Genomic DNA, 19,870 nt, shown 5'->3' with positions numbered 1-19,870 from the left:
GGGTATCTATTTACTCGCTGTTAACATCCTCTTTCATTTTTTACAAAAATATTGGGGTATATATTGTTTTTTTAATCGAAGTGTATTTTTTTCCAAAAAAATATATATTCATTTTTTAAATCTGCGCAGTTCGGTTTTCGGCCAAGTACATTTTGAATTTTCGTTTTCGGCAACAGAATTTTCATTTCGGTGCACCACTAATTAATGGTGCACCGAAAGTGCTAAATACAGAAAGAACCCAAAAAAACCACAACACATGAAAGTTTTAGGGTTCGTTCACACTAGGAGGTGCGCTTGCAAGCACTGTTCTGTATGTTCCCACACGTTGCTTTTTAGGACGGCCCATCAATAGCAATATGTGCTAGAAACACAAAAAAAAAGAGCGGTTTTTAATATCACACTGCACCAAAAGTTATGATACTGCTTAGGGGGACACCAATGCCAATACCGAGTATTTTCACGAGTACTCCCGATACCCAAAACTGGTACTTTGTGGTGCGATTTGCATCCATATAAAATGAATGGTGCAAATCACACTGTAAAGAATAGTATTGGTGCACCGAAATGAAAAAGTCTGGTGCCGAAACCAAAAATTCAGGATGCATTTGACTGAAATGGACAGTTTTTTAAAAATGTATATATTTTTCAAGCACAATTTTTTTGGAAGAAAATACATTTTAACCTCCCTGGCGGTATGATTATTTCAGATTTTTGGTGCTGAAAGCGGTACCATTATTTTGCATGGAAATATGTAGTTTTTTTTATTGTAGGCCTGTAATATTTAGGAATAACTCACTGAAATCTGTCCGAACAAGAGTCTAGTAAACATCCCGGGGATGATAAAATTTGAAAAACAAAATCATAAATTGTAATTTAATAAATAATCATAAAAAATAATAATATAATACATTTAATTCAATAATATAATCAAACCAAAAACACTGAAATTTGAAATATAGCGCCAAGTTCGCACATCGCTGAGCAAAGTCGGAAAATCGTTTTCAGTGTCTGATGAGGAATTTCCCCCACGAATCATTATCACTCAATTCTGCAAGTGGTTCTGATTTACTATCGCTGTTCTCTAGCTGATCTAAACCCGCTTTTGACCTAAAGGGACACTTTTTGGACGCCATTTCTCTGTTTCCAGGCAGAAAGAACAGACAAAAATGCAGGCAGAGCGCCGGACAAAGCACCCGGGACAAAATGTATGTGAAATGGGTTGAAACAGCAATGTTATACTATGTAAAATTTGTTTGGAAAAAAAATGACATTTTTTAAAATTTTCAAATTTCCCACTGCCGGTGGCGCCCGTACGTCACAGGGACCGGAACACAGAAGCCGGATGCCGGCATCGGCCGGAGGAGATGGCCGGGGACTCTGGAGGGGACACATCGCGGGAGCGAAGGACAAGGTAAGTGCTGCAGGGACTCCCTATACAGTGCTGCATGGTAAGCCCGAGTGTAGCTCGGGGGGGGGGGGGGTTACCACTTTTGGTACAGAAACTTTACCCCGAGCTACACTCGGGAATATCGCTAGGGAGGTTAATGAATAAAAAAACAAAAAACAAAAAAACAAAAATACATATATACCCCAATTTTTTTTGTAAAATATGAAAGATGATCTTATTGCGTTCGCTCTGACGTTCGTGGCCACATGTGGTGTTCAAACATATGTGGGTGTGGCCTACGAATGTGTTCACTACTGCGCGCGAGCACGGGGGGAAACGGGGACACTTAAATAAGAAAAAAATATTTTTTTTTTTACACTGTCCCTTTAAAAAATGTTTTCGTTATCCCTTTCATTCCCATCACAAGGAATGCAAACATCCCTTGTGATAGAAAAAACAGTGACAGGTCCTCTTTATGGAGAGATCTGGGGTCAAGAAGACCCCATATCTCTCCTCTACAATGTAAAGCATTTAAAAAAAAAACCAGCACTGATTTATTGCTCAAAAAAAAAAAAAAAGGCCTTGTTTACATTGTGCCGAAACTGGAAGCAATGTAACGATGTCGCTCCGGTCCTCAAAGGGCATAGAGATGATTGGAGGCCAACTTTCCTTCTCTGATCTCTATACCCAGCCACCGGGATCATTAGAATGGGTTCTCAGGTAAGGCTGGCCATACACTATACAATTTTCTGCCCAATTTCCTTTAGATTTACCTTCATCTCTGTAGTACAAGGGCCGCCTAATTGGATACAACTGAAAGTGTTGTTAGGTTTGACCTCATATTATATGGTTTTTGGTAAATCCAAACCACAAATCTCAAGAAAATTGTATAATATATGGCCAGCCTAAGTCTGAGAACCACCAGAAGGCGGCGGGCGGAGCTATTTTCGGCACCTGTATCGGCGCTTATTTTCACATCGGCCAAAGACCCATAGGGGTATTTTCGGCTAAAACGTTTCGGACACCAAAATTTGGGTGCATCCCTACAGAATAGCATGTGACTTGAACAGGAAAGCGATGCGATTTCTCTCCACATCGCATGCGGTTTTCCCGGCGCTCCTGTGTGAACCCGGGCTTGTCACAGCCTACGTTCACACAGAAGTAGTGCGGGGAACCTTGCACCGATCCCATACTATCTCACCACAAAAAGATTTGAATCCCCTCAGCTTTGTCTCCTCTCCTCGTAGCGGGCTAGATGGCTTCTGATTGGTCAGCACCGTCACAATGCTACTAAAACGCTCCTAACAGCTTTTTTCTAGCTGTGTTATTTCCTACATGTGCTGTAAAAACGCTAATAAAACGCAAGTGCTCCTAATCGCTTCTAAAAAATGCTATTACCAGTATTTTTTATCCAGCGATTTTTGAGCTTTAACTAGTTGCCGACCGCAGATAGCCGAATGACGGCTTCACTGCGGCCGGCCAGTTCTGGGTGGACGTCATATGACGTCCCCCCAGAACGCGCTCTCCTGCACGCCCCAGGGGGCGCGCACCCGGCGATCTCCGTGATTGCTGTGTCCTACGGACACAGCTGATCACGTGATGCGGTAAAAGGCCGATCCCAGCGGCCTTTTACCACGTGATCAGCGGTGTCCAATGACACGCTGATCACAGGGAAATGCAAGTGCCGGTTCTCGGCTGCACTTTCCTCACGCTGTCAGATCATGAGGAAAGTACTGCCGAGAACCAGCAGTTGTCACAGCGGGGATCGGCACCGATCATCAGGACACTGATGATCAGTGCCCTGATGATCGGTGCCCAGCAATGCCACCCGCAAGTTCCGCCCACCTGTGCCCAGCAGTGCGCCCACTAGCTCCGCCCACCTGTGCCCAGCAGATCACCCACCTGTGCCACTCTGCAGTGTCACACACCTGTGCCCAGAAGTGCCACCTACCTGTGCCCACCAGTGCCACCCACCTGTGCCCACCCACCAGTGCTGCCCACCAGTGCCACCCACCAGTGTAGCCCAGCAGTGCTGCCAGTCAGTGCCACCAGTCAGTGCCCAGCAGTGATGCCAGTCAGTGCCATCTATCAGTACCCATCATCAGTGTCACCTATCAGTGCCGCCTATCAGTGCTGCATATTAGTGCCGCCTATCCGTGACACCTCATTAGTGCTGTCTATCAGTGCCGCCTATCCGTGCCACCTCATTAGTACTGCCTATCAGTGCCCTTTAGTGCCGCCTATCAGTGCCCATCAGTGCTGCCTCATCAACGCACATCAGTGAAGGAGAAAAAATACCTGTTTGAAAAATTTTATAATAGAAACAAAGAAAAAGTTTTGTTTTTTTCAAATTTTTTGCACTTTTTTATTTATAGCGCAAAAAGTAAAGCGCCCAGTGGCAATTAAATACCACCAAAAGAAAGCTCTATTTGTGAGAAAAAAATGATCAAAATTTCATATGGGTACAATGTTGCATGACCGCGCAATTGTCAATCAAAGTGCAGCAGCGCTGAAAGCTGAAAATTGGCCTGGTAAGGAAGGGGGTATAAGTGCCTGGTAGGCAAGTGGTTAAAAAAAAAAAAAAATGCTAGTGTGCATGGAGCCTTAGGCTTTTTTTTTTCTTCTAGTTCATCTGGTGATCCAGCCAGCAAACTGTAGTGAAGAACAAAAAGACAGAGTGCACCAGCCTTGCGCATTACCTCAGTAAACAGTTCATGGATTTATTGATTTAGGAGATATACTCACAAACATAGTAGTAAAACAAGAATGTAAAAGAAGCACACGAGAAGGAGACACGTGCGCATCCCATCAGAAGGGGAGATTCCCAGAGGGACACTGACGCATTTCGAAGGGGGATCCCTTCTTCATCAGACTTCATGATTCTCTCTGCTTCTGCTCTCTCTATTCCTCTCAAAATGTCTGAAATAGTAAATTTTTTACTATTTTTCAGTGCATTCTGGGAATTTGGGAAGGTCTCCTGAGGTTATCTTTAAAAAACGCTTCTAAACACAAACGCATATAAACGTAGTATGTAAACGCGGCTAAACTGACGTTTCTTACCACTTCCAGTCCGGACACTTTCACCCCCCTTCCTGCCCAGGCCAACTTTCAGCGCTATCACACTTTGAATGACAATTGCGCGGTCATGCAACACTGTACCCATATGAATTTTTTACCATTTTTTTGAGATAGATAAAGCTTTATTTAATGTTATTTTTTGCTATCTAAATGAAAAAGTCAAAAAATTTTAAAAAAAGTGTTTTTCTTATACAATTTTGCAAACAAATAATCTTTCTTCATAAATCTTGACCAAAATGTATTCAGTTCTTTTTAGTAAAAAAACAAAAATAACCCAAATTAGTTTATAACCAAAAATTATAATTTAAAACATTTTTTTTTACATTTTTATTTTATTTTTTTATTTTACTATTTATGTTTTGTTTTTTTTTACATACTTATGCACCGCTGGGATTTTTATTTTATTTTGGTATATGAATGAAAAAGTCCAAAAATTTTGAAAAAAAAAGTGTTTTTCGTATGAAGTTTTGCAAATAAATAATATTTCATCATAAATCTTGGCCAAAATGTATTCAGTTATCTTTTTAGTGAAAATAAATAACAAAAATGAGTTTATAACTCAAAATTATAATTGTTAAAAAATTTTTTTTACATTTTTATTTTATATTATTTTTTTATTTATTTTTTTTACATACTGTCACCCTAGTAGTACCGTGTCACCATGGTGACACTGCACTACTTGTGGGGGGTGATGAAGATTTTTTTTTACACTGATTGCTTTTACACCCATAAAAGTTGTAAAAGCAATCATTTCTCTTTCTCTCTGTCTGCATTCTTGCAGCCATTGAGAACTACTGTGTGAGCTGTGATTGGTCACAGCTTGTCACATGGTACAAGGCTGTTGTGAATAGCCTTGTACCATGTGACCTCTGTGATCATTCACAGATTTCACATATAGTAAGCAATGATGTCAGAAGTGACATCATTGCTTACTACTCTTCATGTGATCACTGATTGGCCAATCAGTGATCACATGATCAGAACCTCGCACAGAGGTCCCATACAACGATCGGTGTTCCACTGTGTCCGGAGGACACAGCAGGCACCGGATCGCAGTGCTGCGCGCTCCCAGGGAGAGCGCAGAAGCAGGGGGCGGGGATGCCGTTTATAAACGGCCACCTGACCCTGCACTGCTCCCGTCCGCCTGTTTATATACATGGGCCGGACGAGAAGTGGTTAACCTACGTTTTCCAGCAGTCAGTTTCCATCGGTCAGAAGTGTCCCGTGTACACGGAGCCTTAACCAAAACACACTCGGCCAATAACCAAAAGGCGGCCGGCAAAATGTACTGCATTTCCAGGTTGGATGCCAAATGGCGTCCTCCAGCACATGCGCACTTTTCACACTTGCAGAGCCGCGCAGCGGCACGATCTGTCACCGGCCGTGTACCTTGGACACGGCCGATGACAGATCTGAGTATTGGTCCCCGTTGCCGGTACCATGTGACCTGCTGTGACCAATCACAGCAGGTCACATGACAGTTGTATACAATGGATGGCTTCATTCATGCCATCCATTGTATACTAGTGCCTAGCTGTGAATGGTCACAGCGATCACATGCACATGTCATGTGATTAGCTGTGGCCAAATCACAGCTAAGTACAAAAAAAAAAAAAAAAAAAACCCTGAATGAATCGATGTCATTCAGGTAAATGCTTGCTTATAGCAAAGTAATTCTTTGCTATAAGCAAATTGTGTAAAAAAAAAAATACTGATCACTTCCCCCAAAGTAGTACAATGTTACTATGGTAACATTGTACTACTTTGGTCATAGTTAAATATGAAAAAAAAATGTTAAAGAAAAGAAAAAAAATGTAATAATAAAATAAAAATAATAAAAAAATTAAAAATATATATATATTTTTTTTTTCATACTGTCACCAGTCAGTGTCCCTGATCACCACCATGCCAGTTATATGATGACGCTGTACTGCACTGGTGACAGTATGTAAAAAAAAAAAAAATAGTGAAAATAATTTTTTTCATTTTTTGATTTTCTGAAAAATTATGACAAAGAAAATACAACTTCAAAAAACTCGCCATTCCTCTTATGACGTACGTCGGACTGTCTACTCTGCAAAAAGGGGTCATTAGGGGGATATCTGTACTGTCCTGACATTTGGGGGATATCTGTACTGTCCTGACATTTGGGGGATATCTGTACTGTCCTGACATTTGGGGGATATCTGTACTGTTCTGACATTTGGGGGATATCTGTACTGTTCTGACATTTGGGGGATATCTGTACTGTCCTGACATTTGGGGGATATCTGTACCGTCCTGACATTTGGGGGATATCTGTACCGTCCTGACATTTGGGGGATATCTGTACCGTCCTGACATTTGGGGGATATCTGTACTGTCCTGACATTTGGGGGATATCTGTACTGTCCTGACATTTGGGGGATATCTGTACTGTCCTGACATTTGGGGGATATCTGTACTGTTCTGACATTTGGGGGATATCTGTACTGTTCTGACATTTGGGGGATATCTGTACTGTCCTGACATTTGGGGGATATCTGTACTGTTCTGACATTTGGGGGATATCTGTACTGTTCTGACATTTGGGGGATATCTGCTGTACCGTCCTGACATTTGGGGGATATCTGTACCGTCCTGACATTTGGGGGATATCTGTACTGTCCTGACATTTGGGGGATATCTGTACCGTTCTGACATTTGGGGGATATCTGTCCTGTTCTGACATTTGGGGGATATCTGTCCTGTTCTGACATTTGGGGGATATCTGTCCTGTTCTGACATTTGGGGGATATCTGTCCTGTTCTGACATTTGGGGGATATCTGTACTGTTCTGACATTTGGGGGATATCTGTACCGTTCTGACATTTGGGGGATATCTGTACTGTTCTGACATTTGGGGGATATCTGTCCTGTTCTGACATTTGGGGGATATCTGTACTATTCTGACATTCTTGGACCTCAAGAAATTAGATTGGCTGTCAGTACTTCAGGATTGATCAATATTCAGATCTATCCCATAGTTTGTGAACTCTATAACTTTCCTACAAACTAAATAATACATCCTAATTTGGGTTATTTTCACCAAAGACATGTAGCAGAATACATCTCGGCCTAAATTTATGAAGAACAATTATTAATTTGCAAACTTTATAACAGAAACAAAGAAAAACGTGTTTGTTTTCAAAATATTTGGTCTTTTTTTGATAATTTAGCAAAAAATAAAAACCCCAGCGGTGATTAAATACCACCAAAAGAAAGCTCTAGTTGTGTGAAGAAAATGATAAAATTTTAGTTTGGGTACAATGTTGTATGACCGCGCAATTGTCATTCAAAGTGTGAGAGTGCTGAAACCTGAAAAATGGCCTGGGCAGGAAGGGGGTGAAAGTGTCAGGTATTGAAATGGTTAAAGATCACAACAGAGGCTTTAAAGTGTGGTGCGCAACATGCAACCCTGATAAAGGCAAGCAAAGGGCCACATCCGGCCCCTGGGCCGCAGTTTGGAGACCTCTGCTGTATACGACGTCCTCTCTCCTGTTTCTTGCGATCTACAAACCAGAAGTAAATGCTGCACACAAACATAAGTAATATCTACAAGATAAGATTCCAAAGCCCAGACGATTGTCATGTGAGGAGGACCCGAGTGCAGGTTTAAAAATAAAAATCTACATTTTTTTCCTTTTCCCCTTTAAGGCAGAAAACTGCAAACATGTGCAAAATCGCCTCTAAACACAACACAGGCGTGCTCATCCCCAGGCCGAGCTCCAGCTGGCCGAACATCTCCTTTGTTGTAGAAAACGCTCATAGACTTTCAGCGCGTTCACATCTGACTCATTACTAGAACATCTGCCTGCGTACAGCAACATTACCGCTCTCATCCCTTACATTATGTCACAATCATTATGAGTGGTGCGCCCAAATGAATATTCTTGGACCGAAAACGAAAATTCAGGATACATTTGGCAAAAAAAAACAAAAAAACAAAACAAACTGAAATGGACAGTTTTTTTAAAAATATATATTTTTTGTATACAATTGTATTATATTCAACTTTTTTTTTATTAACCACTTCCAGTCCGGACACTTTCACCCCCTTCCTGACCAGGGCAATTTTCAGCTTTCAGCGCTATCACACTTTGAATGACAATTGCGCGGTCATGCCACACTGTACCCAAATTAATTTTTTACCATTTTTTTGAGACAGATAAAGCTTTATTTTGGTGGTATTTATTCACTGCTGGGATTTTTATTTTTTTTGCTATGTAAATGATAAAGTCCAAAATTTTTGAAAAAAAGTGTTTTTTTTTTAAATTTTGCAAATAAATAATATTTCATCGTAAATCTTGGCCAAAATGTATTCCATTATATTTTTAGTAAAAAAAAAAAATCCAAATTAGTTTATAACCAAAAATTATAATTTTTAAATTTTTTTTTTTACATTTTTATTTTATTTTTTTATATTATTATTATTTATTTTTATTTTTTTTTCTACATACTGTCACCCTAGCAGTACAGTGTCACCATGGTGACACTGTACTACTTGTGGGGGGTGATGAAGATTTTTTTTTTTTACACTGATTGCTTTTACACCCATATAGGATGTAAAAGCAATCATTTCTCTTTCTCTCTGTCTGCATTCTTGCAGTCATTGTGAAATACTGAGTGAGCTGTGATTGGTCACAGCTTGTCACATGGTACAAGGCTGTTGTGAATAGCCCTGTACCATGTGATCTCTGTGATCATTCACGGAATTCACACGTAGTAAGCAATGATGTCACAAGTGACATCTTGCTTGCTACTTTGCATGTGATCACTGATTGGCCAATCAGTGATCACATGATGGGGACCTCGTACAGAGGTCCCGTCCGACAAACGGTGTTTCACAGCGGGCACTGGATCGCGGTGCTGCGCACTCCCAGGGAACACGCACAAGCAGGGTGCGGGGAGGCCGTTTATAAACGGCCACCCGACCCTGCACTGCCACCATCCGGCCGTTTATATACGGTCGGGAAGGGGTTAAGATCATGCATTTAAATGAATACAAATTTATTTTCAGCACCTTTCGGCCAATAGGCTGCTTTCACACTGAGCAGTTTTTGCAGTGCTTCTGTGTTTAAAAAAAGAAAAAGAAAAATGCATCCCTTTAAATTCAATGTATGCGTTCACACTGGTCTGTTGTGCTTCCCTTGCGATGTTAAAAATCCAGCTTGCCACATTTTTGGTGCATATTTAGCGAGTAAAAAAAGAAAAAAAAAAAAAACGTACCCCCCCATTAAGGCCTGGTTCACACCAATGCGTTTTTTAGGGCTTTTTGCAGAAACGAACTACAGTCCATTTAACTTGGTTTCCTATGGGACACGGTCACAGCTATGCTTTTTTGAGCTGCTGCGTTTTTTTGGAAAGGGTCAGGGACTCTTAATTGCAAAATGTTGCATTTTTGGTTCAATAGACTTTAATGGAGATGCTGCCATGATTGGCTGTCACATGATTGGAAAGGTCCCGATCACAAGTAGTGATCGGGACCTTTCCGTGAGGCGCTGGAAAATGTGCTGGGAGTGTACAAGGTGCGCGCACTTGACACATTTGTTTACTGTTGGTATGCAAATATGTAGCCGCTGTTCGGCGTCACGGCCCAGCCGCCGAGAGACCGCATATTTGCGTACTGTCAGTGTCAACAGGTTAAAATGCTGCAGCTACCTTTTTTGCAATGCAGGCACAGCAGCCCATTCAAATGAATAAGCTGCCTTTCCCCACACAAACATGGACCACAAACCCACTCAGGTGTGAACCTAGCCTAAGCAGTTGATGTTTGTTTAACATAAAGAAATGTATCATTACTGTTTTTTAATTCTTTGTTGCATCTGAGTGCTTCTGATCTCCTGCAGCCTCTTGACAGCAATTTCTTGCTGTACAAGCACTTCAACAATGGCTGCTTAGCATGTCTTTGGGTGATTCTCCTGATGGTGACAACAGTAGACCATACCTGTGTAATGTGGGGGAGATTTACCTTCACTTCCTGTCCCATAGTCAAAACATGAAGTCCCTTCAAAGTGAGGGAATCCCAAGTTGTCACCAGAACTAGTGTCCCCATTGGAAGATTTCCCCTCTATTCCTATTCTGGGGACAACCCAAAATGTGCGATTTTCTTTTACTTTCAATGATAAACAGAACAAATAGAGAGGAGGAAATCTCCCTAACGAGAACACAGACAGCTATAAAAAACCCGGTGGGAGGGGCCACCCCCTCTGTTTTCTGTGTTTCTCTAGCTTACCACTTTTACGGGTGAGCCCGAGAAATGGTCTGACGGTTCACACACTTGGCCATAGAGGTGACCAGAGACCAGTTTGATTCTGATCACCTCTATGATCTTGGAGGACCAGAGCAACATTATGATGTCACTTCTGATCTAGAGCGGAAGCAAACATTTTTTTATTTTTTAAAGCAAAAGATCAAAAATGTTTTTACGATCCTTTGCTTTTAGGGCTCGTTCACACTTGGCTGTTTTACCAACGCTTGCCAAACGCCCCTATAGCGTTTGGCAAGCGTTGGTCCGGCGTTTGTGGGGCGTTGTTAAGGCTCGGCAAACGCTCCGCAAACGCCGCATGCGCGGTTTAGTGGCGGTTGCTAGGCGTTTGCCGAGCGTTAATAACGCCCCACAAACGCCTATAATACAGTTTGAGTGGTGTTACCGCTCCGCAAACGCCCCGCAACCGCGTCGCAAACGCCGGCCAGGCGTTTGCGGAGCGGCACCATAGACGAGAATAGGAGGCTTCAAAGCCTTCTGACTCGACCAGAGGCGTCCGGTAAAAGCGCTTCCCAAACGCCTCTCTGCCTCCTGCACACAAGGCTAGTGTGAACGTAGCCTTAAAGGTAGAGATGAGATTTGGAGTTTTATAGACCCTAGATCTCTCCATAAAGAGGACCTGTTGCTATCACTTATTTCAATTACAAGGGAGCTTTACATTCCTTGTAATAGGAATAAAAGTCATAAATTATATATATAATGTTTGGGAGTTCTAAGTAGTTTTCTAGCAAAAGATACAGATTTTTACTTGTAAACAAGAATTGCTAGAGAAGGCCTGGTTTTCAAGTGGTTATAACTAGGGATGCACCGATACTGTTTTGTTTTATCGGTGAGTACGAGTACCAATACTTTTGGTCAAGTACTGGCCGATGCTGATACTGATACTTTGTGGTGCGATTTAGAATAGAAATCCAACAGACCCAACAGTCATGACATGCATGCTGCTGATTCTGTGTCATTGAATCACTCATTGAAAGGGGCATGTTCATAATAATAGCAGTGTGGAGTTCTATTAGTGAGGTCATTCATTCTTTGAAAAACAGGTGGCAATTATTGCCCTTGTTTAAGGAAGGAAGGCAGCAAATGTTGGACATGCTGGTTACAGTGCATTTCTCTCTGAAATTCTGAGGAAAATGGGTCGTTCCAGACATTGTTCAGAAGAACAGTGTGCCTTGATTAAAAAGTTGATTGGAGAGGGGAAAACATAAAGAAGTGCAGAAAATGATAGGCTGCTCAGCTAAAATGATCGCAAATGCTTTAAAATGGCAACCAAAACCTGAAAGACGTGGAAGAAAGCGAAAAACTACCATTGGAATGGATAGAAGAATAGCCAAAATGGCAAGGACTCAGCCAACAATCAGCTCCAGGAAGAGCAAAGAAGGTGTGACGTTCCCTGTGAGGACTGTTACAATTAGAAGACGCCTATGTAAAGCCAAGCTATCTGCAAGAAGTCCCCGCAAAGTCCCACTGTTGGGAAAAAGACATGTGCTGAAGAGGTTACAATCTGCCAAAGAGCACATTGACTGGCCTAAAGAGAAATGGCGCAACATTTTGTGGACTGATGAAAGTAAGATTGTTCTTTTTGGGTCTAGTGGGCGGAGACAGTTTGTCAGACGACCCCCAAACACTGAATTCAAGCCACAGTACACTGTGAAGACAGTGAAGCATGGTGGTGCAAGCATCATGATATGGGGATGTTTCTCATACTACGGTGTTGGGCCTATTTATCGCATACCAGGGATCATGGATCAGTTTGAATACATCAGAATACTTGAAGAGGTCATGCTACCTTATGCTGAAGAGGAAATGCCCTTGAAATGGGTGTTCCAACAAGACAACGACCCCAAACACACCAGTAAACGTGCAACATCTTGGTTCCAGACCAACAAGATTGACGTTATGGAGTGGCCAGCCCAATCCCCGGATCTTAATCCAATAGAAAACTTGTGGCCACTCTGAGGCCAAACCAAGAAATAGAGAAGAACTGTGGAATGTGGTCCAATCATCCTGGGCTGGAATACCTGATCACAGGGGCCAGAAGTTGGGTGACTCCATGCAACACAGATGTACAGCAGTTCTCAGAAACAGTGCGACTACAACCAAATATTCATGAAGTCATTCAAAGGAAAGCAAAATCTTCAAACATTTCTCAGTTTATATAGTGAATGTTTGAGTTTGTAAAGAAGAATACAAACCGTCCAATATTCACTTTTCTTCAATTTTTTTTTTTTAGAGGAACAACACAAATTTGATCTATTTTTCTTCATGTTGTGATTTGGAATAGAATGTGTCGTGTTCCCAATGCATTTGTGTGGATGGAAATAAAAGCTATTAGAAGGATTTTCAGCTTTATTCACTTTTTTCAACACACTGCTATTATTTTGAACACAACTGTATATATTGTACATTCACATCAGTCCCTAACCCTCAAGAGGCGTACAATCTAAGATCCCTCACACTCCTTCTGTACTGAAATATATTGTAATTGTATTGTCTCCCTTATATTGTAAAGTGCGGCGCAAACTGTTGGCGCTATATAAATCCTGTATAATAATAATCGCTAACTCACATTCATACATACACATACTAGGGACAATTCAGGGCTCATGTACACGGGGTGTTTGGAAAACTCTTCTGAACGATGGAAACTGACTGCTGGAAAACATAGGTTAACCCTTTGGGGACCAAGGGACGTATTTGTCCCATGTTTTTAATTGCGTGTATCATCTGATTAAGAACTTGAAACTCTTTTTTTTTTTTGGTTTGAGTCAAAATATTAGTTCTTATCAACAAACAACAAATGGGTCTAGCTTTTTGCCAATTATTTCATGAAATGGCTTAGTTACAGCAACTGAAGTGTACGAACTTTAAAAACAAAAAAAATGATTCTTTCGGCGTTCCAAAACCTTACGGTCCTCAAAGGGTTAAAAAACGTCAGTTTAGCTGCGTTTGCATACCGCGTTTATGTGCATTTGCGTTTATTAGTGTTTTTAAAAGATAACCTCAGGAGACCTTCCCAAATGCCCAGAATGCACTGAAAAATAGTAAACAAATAACTATTTCAGACATTTTGAGAGGAATAGAGAGAGCAGAAGCAGAGAGTGTAGTATGTGGTGAGATGACCGGTCTTTTCTGGTTGTATTCACTATGGATCCCATCGTGAGCATAATGCGGCGCGTTCTACCATTAATTCCTTCACTCGAATCCTGGAACTGACTGCGCTGGTGTACCGGGTCCGTTTGAATACATGGAAAATGCTTTGCATGCATTTCTGATGATGAAAAAAGGCTCTGAACATGGAACAGTTAAAAAACGCTTTTAAACGCGGTTAGCTGCGTTTACAAGCATTTGGCTTTTGAAATGCCGGTAAAATCTACTCCTGAACGCAAGTTTAGTGCGTTCAAAAAAACTACAGTAAACTCAACTGCCTGTAAACGACTGAGTACACAGACACATAGGAAAACATAAAGGAAAGATCAGGGGCTGCTGAAAAAAAAAAATGCTGAACAGCTCCTGAACGTCAGTTTAGCAGCTGCAGTGTATATGAGCCCCTAGACAGGAGCCAAGTGACCTACCAGCATGTCTTTGGAGTGTGGGAGGAAACCGGAGTACCTGGAGGAAACCCACACAGGCACAGGGAGAACATGCAAGCTCCAGGCAGGTGGTGCCGTGGTTGGGATACGAACCAATGACCCGAGTACTGCCAGGCGGAAGTGCTAACCATTTTGCCGCTGTGCTGGTATTTAGCGCTGTTTATATATATATATATGACAAGCCTGGGGGGTTCACACAGGAGCAGTGGGGAAACCGCATGCGATTTGGACAGGAATCGCATTCCTGTTCAAATCGCGTGCTAATCTTTGCGCTGCAATTGGCATCCATTAACGCAGATCGCACCAAAAAGTACTGGTTAAGGTCCCGGGAGTATTTCCACGAGTACTCATGAAATATTTGGTATCGGTGCAACCCCAGTTATAACGTTCCCTTACCCCAGGTTCACACCGAAGCGTTTTTCGCAGCAACGCAGTACAGTCCATTTACCATGATTTCCTATGGGACAGGTTCACATTTCCATGTTTTCACCCGGTGCATTTTTTGGAAAGCGTCAGACTTTTTTTTTTTTTTTTTTACGCAAAACATTGCGTTTTTGGTTCTATAATGGGAATGCTGCAGAAAAGCATGTAGTGCGTTTTTGCTGCGTTTAAAATCTGCCTAGCAACAATAAGAAAAAAAACGCAAAATGCATCAAAAACGCATCAAACGCAACTTGCATAGGTGTGAATCTAGACTTAGTCTGTCCAAAATGTAATAAAGTTTTGCCTGTACTTCTACTTTAACTGCATCTTGCAAACGCAGCGGCCAAGGCGCGCAGTGACGCAGCACCATGCAGTAATGTTTGCAGATTCCATGCGTTTGGCTGCCCAACAGGCTGTGAAAACCAGAATGCAGGTTGCAGTGTGACCCGGCCCTGGGTGCCCATTGATATGTAACCCATTGGAGGTAATGGGACTGCCAACCAGGGGCGGACTGACCATGCGAGCACTGCCCGAGGGCCCGGGGACAGTAGGGGGCCCCATGAGATGCCCCTGGTACCTTTTATGGGCTTTTTTGGGTATTCTTTGAGTGTAGGTAAGGACACAGGGGCCCCATGATCCCCTATTGCCCGGGGGCCCCATTAGTTGTCAGTCCGCCCCTGCTGCCAACACATGCAGGCATGGTGGTCTATTGCGATGCAGGTGCACTCGGGGTGGGGGGCATCACTGATGATGAACACAGCGCCCCCTGTATACCCAATATGGCAGGCACCACCTCCAGAATGGAAAGCAGATTGTACAATCAGATTGCAGCGTGTGGCTCAGCTTCCTGCATATTATGGGATGCCATCCTCAGTACACCAAAACCAGCACAACCAATCACAGCCATTCCGACAAAGCACTGCTGTCAGCCGTTGCCAAGGGCAACACAACACATCCTGGCTGCAGCAACCATTCATCAACTCGCGCATGCGCGGTCCATCCGTCCCATTCACACGCTCACCTGGCGAGCTAGTGAAGGCAGTGATGAAGCCCGGCCCACAACGGTCACGTGGTGTCATTAAACAAAATAATTTCCGACGGGCTGTCCTGGGGCGCCGCAGGAAGACGTACTCCCCCCGGGCTGTAGATGGCGCCCACGTTCTAGGTGCCCCCGGGAAACCTTTGGCTCCACCTTCGTGCGGGCGCGCACGGTGCACAAAAGACCCGCTGGGCTCCCTCGGTGCGCGAGCCGCGCTGCCCTCAGAAGCGCCTGCGCACTCCGCCTGAGTCCCACCCACCCGCCGGACAACAAAGGGGTGACGTCAGGCGGGAGATTCGCGGGCTTGGCGCTGATTGGCCCCTACTCGTTTTTCCCGCGCTTTTCGCACTGAGGTGAAGGAGGAAGTTTGCCGAGTGTCATGGCGAGTTGTCCTCCTCAATGCATAGACTGGGGATATATGAGGTGTCAGGGTGGGGTGACCCAGGGGGGTTGCTGCAGTTCCCTCTGCTGGGCAATACTACCAATGTACAACAGCATAATAAATGTGATCAATAAACATCATTATGTCACCAAACCACGAGCCTCATAGCAAACAAAGAGAACCTGTCACGTCACACAACTGTATGATGTAAGAAGTGTGGTGTGAGGGGACAATCAACGGAGATTCCTGACACCATCGCAGCTCACAGAGGCCCGATATTCCTATTATAAGCCTTCATTTCCCATAAACGTCTGCAGAAAGTGGGCTACTTCACTGAAATGTCACCATTTGGGCATAACATAATAAAGCAGTGAACCTGACATTCACTGCAGGTGAATCCTCCTGGTACCCCTGTTTTAAAATAAGTACACTGTGATAAGTACACTGTATAATAATTACGTGATAAGTACACCGTGATAAGTACACTGTATAATAAGTACACGATAAGTACACCGTGATAAGTACACCGTGATAAGTACACCGTGGTGCTATAAAATAGAATAATAGTCATAAATGAACAGCAAGGTTCTTCTGTTAAGTTTGACTTAAAGTGGAGCTCCACCCAAAAGGACTATTTTAAAGACTGCTCCCCATTAAGGATTGGCACCTTTGGAGAGCGGGTACCCGAATTTGACAGGTACTCGTTCCCACACTTCCAGTCCGATCGCCTAGGCCAGTGATGGCGAACCCGTGGCACGCGTGCCACAGACGGCACGCCGAGACTTATCTGTGGGCACGCCAGGAGAATCCAGCGGCGCGCTGTCTTCCCGGCTGTAGTGTGCGTGACAGCCGGGTCCCAAGTGCGCATGCACAAGAAGCAGTGCTCTTTGTGAATGGTAACGCGGTACCTGGGACACATGACAGATCCCAGAAGCCGCCGGACCAATCACAAAGCGCAGCGCTTCTCGCGCATGCGCACTGGGCATCCGGCTGTCCGACGAGCGCCCACACTACAGAAGCCGGGAAGACAGCGCGCGGCTGGATCGAGGAACAGGTAAGATAAAAAAAAAACTCTGCGGAAGTAAGAGCGGGTACCTGTCAAATTCAGGTACCCGCTCCCCCTCCCTCCCCAAAGGTCAGCAGTCATCTCTGTACTGTCCGCAGTCTCTGGTCATCCCTGTGCTGTCCGCAGTCTCTGGTCATCTCCTGTACTGTGTCCGCAGTCTCTGGTCATCCCTGTGCTGTCCGCAGTCTCTGGTCATCCCTGTGCTGTCCGCAGTCTCTGGTCATCTCCTGTACTGTCCGCAGTCTCTGGTCATCCCTGTGCTGTCCGCAGTCTCTGGTCTTCCCTGTGCTGTCCGCAGTCTCTGGTCATCTCCTGTACTGTCCGCAGTCTCTGGTCATCTCCTGTACTGTCCGCAGTCTCTGGTCATCCCTGTGCTGTCCGCAGTCTCTTGTCATCCCTGTACTGTGTCTGCAGTCTCTGGTCATCCCTGTGCTGTCCGCAGTCTCTGGTCATCCCTGTACTGTGTCCGCAGTCTCTGGTCATCTCCTGTACTGTGTCCGCAGTCTCTGGTCATCCCTGTACTGTCCGCAGTCTCTGGTCATCCCTGTACTGTCCGCAGTCACTGGTCATCCCTGTACTGTGTCCGCAGTCTCTGGTCATCTCCTGTACTGTGTCCGCAGTCTCTGGTCATCCCTGTACTGTGTCTGCAGTCTCTGGTCATCTCCTGTACTGTCCGCAGTCTCTGGTCATCCCTGTACTGTGTCCGCAGTCTCTGGTCATCCCTGTACTGTCCGCAGTCTCTGGTCATCCCTGTACTGTCCGCAGTCTCTGGTCATCCCTGTACTGTGTCCGCAGTCTCTGGTCATCCCTGTACTGTTAATTAGTTTGCACTACTGTACGAGTTGTTTTTTCTAAACCAAAAGCTCGATATTCAGGTTTCATTGCAGTGTTGGCACTTTGAAAGAAATAAGTTGGTTTTGGGTTGCAGTTTGGGCACTCGGGCTCAAAAAGGTTCGCCATCACTGGCCTAGGCGATCAGAAGTGGAAGGTGTCCTCCCTCCCTGTAGTCTTTTGGGACAGGTGACAGGTCCCAGAAGACTACAGGACCATTCATGAAGCGCAGCGCTACTCGCACATGCTCAGTGGGTACCCGGCTGTGAAGCCGCAAGCTGTCACAGCCGGGTGCCCACACTGAAGATGCCGGCCTCCTGGAATACAGGACGGCCGGTGAAACGGGCTGTGGGGGACACACCACGGGACCCAGGGACAGGTAAGTGGCTGTTTTTTAAAAGTCAGCAGCTACAGTTTTTGTAGCTGCTGACTTTTATTTTGTGACAGCGTGAGTGGAACTCCACTTTAAAGCCAACAGCAGAGGCGGACTGACCATTTGGAAACTCGGGCACTGCCCGAAGGCCTGGGGTCAGTAGGGGGCCCCATGAGATGCCCCTGGTACCTTTTTCATAGGCTTTTTTGAGTTTGGGCAAGGACACAGGGGCCCCATGATCCCCTATTGCCCGGGGGCCCCATGAGTTGTCAGTCTGCCCCTGGCCAACAGCCTACAAAATCTAAGCGGTAAAGTAAATGATAACTTACCCTTGTATACTGAGAGGAAAGTACAGGGGAGGTTCAAGTTATTATGGCAGCCAAGGACTTCTGCAAAAGTTAGAAGCTGAAAATAAAGTTGAGGTCTTCGCTGTCAGCCTTATAGCAGACTCTCAATGTGAACCTTGATCTTTTATTTCATTTGTGGGATTTTCATTGTTAGGAATGTATTGTCAGTTTCAGTTTTACTCAGTTTTCTGAGTGATCAGAGGTCATGTAAGTGTGAAATTGAGTTAATATTCTCTTCATGCATGAGAATACTTGCTCACATATACAGTATAGGTAGATCCAAATGCAGATAGCATAGCCAAGGGGTTTTGGGTAGTGCAGTCCAGCATAGAAGACAGCGACCTTCAAGTGTTTTACCCAACTCTGTATATTTAGAGGCAGAGGATTCAAGTTCAATGTGTTGCTTTTCAAACACGAGTGCCACTCAGAAATGGAGAACTCCATTGGGTTGCTATTAAGATCATAAAGATCTGGCGTAATGAAGAATGAAAATATGGGTATAGGGATGAGCTTAAAGGTTTGATCTGAAGATCCTTGGCTGTTCAGGGGTTCGAACAAATGCCCAAACATTTACTTGTCCTACAGGAGCTGAACATCATGTATAATAGTGGACGTGATTCTGCTATTATACAGGACAGCAAGTCGATAGTTACAGTGGAACTTCACCCTTCAGGACATGTTGCTTCCTATCAAACCTTTCTCTTCCTCTCTGCAGAAATTAGGACTTTTCTTTTTGTCATTTATTTTTTCTTTGGTAAAAAAAGGCCTAGCCTGCCCCTCCATGCAAGTCATTCATCTAGACCAGTGGTTCTCAACCTGGGGGTCGAACGACCCTTTCACAGGGGTCCCCTAAGACCATCAGAAAACACATATTTTCGATGTGTAAAGAGCAGCTACTGTGTAGAAAGCAGCTACTCTGTTAAAAGCAGCTACTGTGTTGAAAGCAGCAGTATTGGAGGTAAAACAACACTCATGAATTATAATTACTGGGTAAATAATTTTATGGTTGGGGGTCACCACAACATGAGGAACTGTATTAAAGGGTCACGGCCTTAGGAAGGTTGA

The 19,870-nt window shown here is 43.9% G+C and overlaps 1 protein-coding gene across 1 annotated transcript in view; it reads right to left on the bottom strand.

Moving 5' to 3' along the window:
• CASP2 (caspase 2) overlaps positions 1-16,038 on the bottom strand; it is a 90,278-nt gene extending 74,240 nt beyond the window's left edge. The window contains exon 1 of the mRNA XM_089654355.1: positions 15,789-16,038. The gene's annotated coding sequence lies outside the window, so the exon portion shown is untranslated. The remainder of the gene's footprint in view (positions 1-15,788) is intronic.
• Positions 16,039-19,870: the final 3,832 nt, after the last annotated feature.

The sequence above is a fragment of the Staurois parvus genome, unplaced genomic scaffold (genome assembly GCF_062004578.1).
Source record: "Staurois parvus isolate SC_StPar_1 unplaced genomic scaffold, SC_StPar_1.0 ptg000758l, whole genome shotgun sequence".
Taxonomy (NCBI): domain Eukaryota; kingdom Metazoa; phylum Chordata; class Amphibia; order Anura; family Ranidae; genus Staurois; species Staurois parvus.
This window is presented reverse-complemented; position numbering and strand designations above follow the sequence as displayed.